The sequence below is a fragment of the Tachypleus tridentatus genome, chromosome 5 (genome assembly GCF_004210375.1).
Source record: "Tachypleus tridentatus isolate NWPU-2018 chromosome 5, ASM421037v1, whole genome shotgun sequence".
NCBI classification, from domain to species: Eukaryota; Metazoa; Arthropoda; class Merostomata; order Xiphosura; family Limulidae; genus Tachypleus; species Tachypleus tridentatus.
In genome coordinates, this window is record NC_134829.1 from 58,759,990 (window position 1) to 58,766,395 (window position 6,406).

A 6,406-nucleotide genomic window follows, 5' to 3' on the forward strand; every position below is an offset into this window, starting at 1 on the left:
GATAATATACAAGTATTAGGAAATCCTCTGTCATTGTGTTTGAAAGACATTTATGTCACATATAAAAGATCATTGATTACTTATCTTCAATTATTATCGTTTGGTTTTACAATTTAAACAAAGGTTTAACCATAAAATATTAACGAAACTTATGATGAAATATTTCATTACGTATTATGACCCAAGTAATTTATTCTACTATCGAAGATGTTTGCCATTAATACACAGTAATAGTAAGTAACTATCAAAGCTATTTTCATCTGTTAGAGCTTTCAATTATTTACTATTAAAATATTAGGTTTCATGTATTGTTTTAAACTGCTTGCCGATCTCTTATTATACACTAATGTGATGTTTCGAAACATGTTTTAAATATTTTATTTGGAACTACTTGGTTAAAAGCTTAAAAGTCACTTGACTTCACTTGAGAAACTGATGACATCGAAATCTTATCAAGTTAAAATTCAAGTTTCTATCCTTGGTGTGGTCATAACTAAAATACACATTTGTCAGTTTTGAACTTAATAGCAAACAAACACAATAATTATTTTTATTATATATTTTTTATTGATAACAAAATTCCATATGGATACTAATGTATCCTCAGAATATATCGCTTCCTTCTTCACTTTAAATCATATGCTTCCTGTAATTCAAATTCCAAAACTTCTACTTCCAACTCCACCTCCCATTCTACCTAGAAATCCACCACCACCTCCAGCTGCACCTAGAAATCCACCTCCATGACTATTAGAACAACAATATGAAGGAGGAACATCACAGTGAACAAAATTTGTTGTACATTCGGTGCCATTTTGGAAATTCCCCACTAGTTCAGGTAGTAAACAAAGTGACATCATTAGAATATATATCGCCTGTAATATTTTATAATGATTTTTAAATCGTCACTGTTTATCTCCTTGTGAAGCCTAGCTAATAAACATTATATTCATAAAACTATTAAAATTACGTCAATACCAAGATCAACCGTTGATGTTACAGAACACGTCACAAAAAATAGTCATCTTTAACAGTTACGTTAATTTGACGAGTTTGTCAGTAAAATCTATTATTATTAATCAATAAACCAATCTACTTTCTTGTTTCCAGAAAAGTATCTTATATCAAATTTCAACTTTCCGTTGCGACACTAAAAGTACATAAAATTATCTGCAAAACACATTAAAGTGATTCTCCGTTGCTTACCTTATACACTAAATACCGTATTTTACGCCTTAGTTAGAGGCTACATCGTGGAAGACGAACCCTAATTTGGGACAGATAATTCTAATAAAAAATTGACTTTATAACTAACACTTTAATATATCCTTGATTTTCTTCAATTTACTGAGTAAAGACATAATATACTCCACAGTATATCGACAATATTAGTTCAATTGTGTGTTTTATACAACTGAAGATACTTGTAATTAGTAAGTAGTGACATTACGATCTGTATGAGAGGCCAATTTGAGTAGATCCCAAGCTAACCTCTTGTCTTAACCCATCACTCTTATCTTGGGACACTCATGGGGAGTTTAAAGAAAAAAATGTGCGTATTATATTGTATAAAATACGGTATATTGTTCTCACGGCTGTGGATTGTATGTCATAACAAACACGACCACAGCACAAAATCAATCATCTAAACAGCTGTCGTATTAATGTAATTAGTATTTTATACACTCGTTAATTAACAACAAACGTATATGAAACAATTATCTGTTATATTATTGTCTATATTACTTACTTTCAGTTTGATATTCAGTTGTAGCAACAAATGCAATTTAAATTAAAATATTTACTTCAAAAGTTACAAGAACAAATTTTATAAAATGCATGGTTGTGTCACCTTGTGTTGCTGTTTCACACATGTAATCATTTTGAAATAATTTAATTTCTCACTTTAAATTGCTGTGAAATATATAGTCATCAAGAGAAGTATATTGTTTTTTACATTCTTCATTATAGACAATATTCGAATTTTTAGATACACGTCGTCGTTATAAATTTACTTTCATTAAATATTATGTTACATAATATTAATGTTACATTCCGTTAGTAACAAGAAATCAACATTGTGGCAGTTTCTTAAACGATACAGACAAACGTAACTCATAATTGATATTTCTATCATACCATTTAAACTGTTTGTATGAATTTGGTGTTAAAGAATTCATACTCTCACCTGGAGTTGATTCCAACAGTGTTGTAAACATCAAAAGTATAATAATTGTTGTAGTCTTCATTTCTCTGATCTGTTAAAATTAGTATTAATACAGTTAGAGAAATGAGACTTTTAACGAAGCCTAAAATAAAAGATCGAAACTCAGTACAGCCCATGTATTCTATATCTTACTAGCTTCAGATATATTAAAACAGAGGTACCTTTTATAAACGGAAGTAGAGTTACAGAAGAAACAAGTTCACGATTTATCACAGGAACACTAAAACCATTACAATAACTGGACAACATCTAATGCAAGATTTCTATAGGATAAAATTACATTTTGTAAATACCGTTTAACAACAAAAATAATTTTATATTGAAATTTTTCAATTTCTTTGAGGTTTTTCGAACTTAATAAAACATGAAAGTAAAAACTTCTTTATTAAAGAAAGTTTATATCTAAGAACAATACCAGATCGATCAACCAAAACACACAGAAATAAAGTTTAACAATGAATAGAAAAACGTTGAAGTTACCATGCCTGTGGTAAAATATTGACTTATAAAATGAAAACAAAATATTAGTTTGTGTTAACATGATAAAAATAATTATTCATATAAGTATTTAAGGTATATGCTTTGTTTAATATTCATTATAATTACTATTATAAACAAATTCAAACAAAAAATAAAAATTATATTACCAAGGAGTGTTCAATTATTAGATTCTTCTACTACGTTTTACCGGAGTGTAAATATACAGTTAGACTAGGGTCATGATACTCAGCTTATATTGTTGTATTTTTAATGAGATGCACAGTTATAAGATCATCACAACCAATCAGAATGTTCCTCGTAACATTGACGTGAAGAATAAATTGCAGTATTATAGAGACATGTAGAGAGACAGACTGAGCCAATAGGAAACAGTGAGTGATTTTTTGTTATTTACATGTAATAAATTTCTGTTGAAGTGGCTCATGTGGTTGTGAAATAATTTTGAAACTGTAAATGAAAATAAAGTTGTGTGATTAGGGTGGAATAGATAGTAACATGTAAATAGTGGAAATCTATTTGAGCCCCCGCACACACAATTTGTATATAATGGATGTAGGAATAGTTTATATATCAATAAATCTTGTGGGAAACACCTATCTGTTGTAAAGCTAGAATAAACGAGCCTCGATATGATAGCCAATACTTAATTATTTTAACATTAGAATCTATATAGACATTATTTTATTTCTTTAGATAATTTTTCCCTAAATGATGTGGACACTCTATTCGTTTCTTTGTTTGAATTTTAAATTTCCCACAAAGATACACGAGAATTATCTGCGCTAGCCGTCCCTAAGTTACCTGTTTAAGATCGGAAGGAAGGCAGATGATTATTACCATCCACCGCCAACTCTTGGCTACTTTTATATTTACAAATTGTGGGATTAACTGTCACTTATAACGCCTCTATGGCTGAAAGGGCCAGCTAGTTTTATGAGACGGGAATTATAATCCTCGACCATTAGAATTCGAATCGAGCTCTGTAACTGTACGGGAACAATATACATACATTCGTTCAGTGTGTGGCCCGGCATGGCCAAGCGTGTTAAGGCGTGCGCCTCGTAATCTGAGGGTCGCGGATTCGCATCCGCGTCGCGCCAAACATGCTCGCCCTCCCAGCCGTGGGGGCGTTATAATATGATGGTCAATCCCACTATTCGTTGGTAAAAGAGTAGCCTAAGAGTTGGCGGTGGGTGGTGATGACTAGCTGCCTTCCCTCTAGTCTTACACTGCTAAATTAGGGACGGCTAGCACAGATAGCCCTCGAGTAGCTTTGTGCGAAATTCCAAAACAAACAAACAAATGTTCAGTGTGACGACATACTCCTGTTTGTCACATGACAGAAGTCATTTCTACCGTCTCAAGCATGTGAATCGCATACCTGATTATCTGTTATAGATAAATTATCGTATTCTTTACTTATATATATTTACAAAAACTTTAAGATTAAGAAATTATCTTTTACGGTGGTTCTCAGAAAACTGATTTTCTCATCGTGTCGCTCGTGTTTTGTGCAAATAAAAAACAAAAATATTTTAATGTGTACTGTAACATCATGATTTACGTGAAGATTTATAAAAGCAACCATAACTTTAACGTTTATTGGTTCGTTGGTTTTGAGTGGCGAAACTTCAAGGTAACCCAGTTACATCGGGTGTGGAAAATCACCACGAGCCAGGAGATTCTAATTTCATCAGTTCATCAGGGAACCAAACTCTCCGCTCCAGAAGGAGACTCGCACCACAAAAATCGATTTATTTCACGTTATACACGACAATATATAGATTGATAACAATGATAATATTTGACAGAAATGTTGACCACATAGTATAATGTCTAAGTAATGATGAAAATAGTGAATAATAAAATTGGCTTGCATTGGAAATGGACGTGAAGCGTAATACTTTAACAGTAAATATTACAACTCTCTAACAAAGGGAGTCATTTTAAAATTACATATTGTGTTTTACAACCAAACATCAACACTAGTAAACCTAGTGGACCATAATGTGTATTAATGTTTTCATCTTTCATAAACGTTTTTTAATAATAAAACACAATTCTAAATAATAATAACAAATTTTAATGATTTGAGCTAAATAAGAAACTAGTTTATTTGTAACCAAAAATAACATAAATTTTAAACATATTCGAACTTCTAATTATTATCAGACATCTTTACCAGGTAGTACATTCAATACGATCAAAAACATTTTCCATTATCAATACCAATAATTTAAGTTCGAGATCCGGCTTATTGATAGTTCAGTTGGAAATGTTTCAAAATAAACTCCATAGGGAAGGTTTGTAGTTAGTTAATAAAGTATATGTGTTGTCATTACACCGTAACACTGCTGTTCATTTTTCATTATTAGATACATAAAATATACGACTTTCTATTCTTTGTAATTTATATTTTGTTTATTCTTCCAACTTTTAGACAGTTAAACTGTATAAGATTACAAAGGGAATGACACCAGAAAACGCATCGTTACATCACAATATGTAATAACTGGTGTATAATAACACTGTAGATATTTCTGTATGAGAGATGTTTCATATAATACCAAATGACTTGTTTGTTTCACTTGTTTTAGAATTGAGTATAAATCTATACAATTGTCTGGCTGTGCTCTGCCCACCATGGGTATTGAAACCCGGTTTTCGCGGTGCTTCCTGTACTTTAATACGTTGGTTCTATTTCAAGTTCCGACACCAAAGCAATTACATGTAATTTGTTATATAATCAAACTAAGATACTAATTATCCGTATAATAATAATACAAGTACACAGGCTACCAATTGTCAGACATAACACTACATTTGGTTCAGTAAATTAAAACTTCCTAATTGTTCAGTTATAAATCCCCTTCTCTCAACCGTTTATTGACTTCTGTTTCATTTATCATGTTTCTCTTAGTTCTTAATTACTATAAAAATATTAACATGTCTTGAAATGTTCACCAGTTGCTCCAATGACGAAGTAGGTTATATGTTTAGACGAAGTTTATACTGGCAGACTGCCAATAAGTGCAATAGACGACAGTGAACAGATAAATGAAGAAACAATATGTTACAACAATATCTTGAGAGAAATGGCTACTTCTGTATAATGATTGGTTTGGAGACTCTGGTGGACACATTATTTACTATAATATAGTGATTTGCGATTAATTTTAATAAAATAAAAATATGTGTTCATGTAAACACATTTAAAATTATTTTCGACGACTGTCATGAGATGTGGGATCGTCACATTATAACGCCCCACGGCTAAAAGGGCGAGCATGTTTGGCGCGACTCGGGCGCGAACCTGCAACACTCAGATTACGAAGCGCACGCCTTAACGCGCTAGGCCATGGCAGGCCCTGCAACAATATGAGGAAGTTGTTCAGTGATGGCCTTAATGTTTATACTGAGAAGTGTGACACTCAAAACCTAACTTTGAGGGACTCCATTTCCTGTAGAAAATAATGGAAAAGTGTCGAACCTACACCAACGTCGAATTGCCTCTTTATTAAAAATGTCTGATAAAAATTCGCAAATGACCACATAACCCTTACAAGTGGAGGTCTTTCAAAATGCCATACATCGATGTAGTATCATAAGCCTTCTAAAGATCAAAAATGTTAATACAAGATGTTGTCATTTGAGAAAGCCTTTTCTGATTGACGTTTC

General features: G+C 31.9%; 1 long non-coding RNA gene across 1 annotated transcript; it reads right to left on the reverse strand.

The window, feature by feature from the left end:
* Positions 1-547: 547 nt before the first annotated feature.
* On the reverse strand, positions 548-2,988 carry LOC143250313 (uncharacterized). Its single transcript, XR_013028140.1, has 3 exons — positions 2,875-2,988; positions 2,189-2,258; positions 548-829 (listed from the first exon to the last, which is right to left on the reverse strand). It is a non-coding gene; the product is annotated as an uncharacterized LOC143250313 (long non-coding RNA).
* Positions 2,989-6,406: the final 3,418 nt, after the last annotated feature.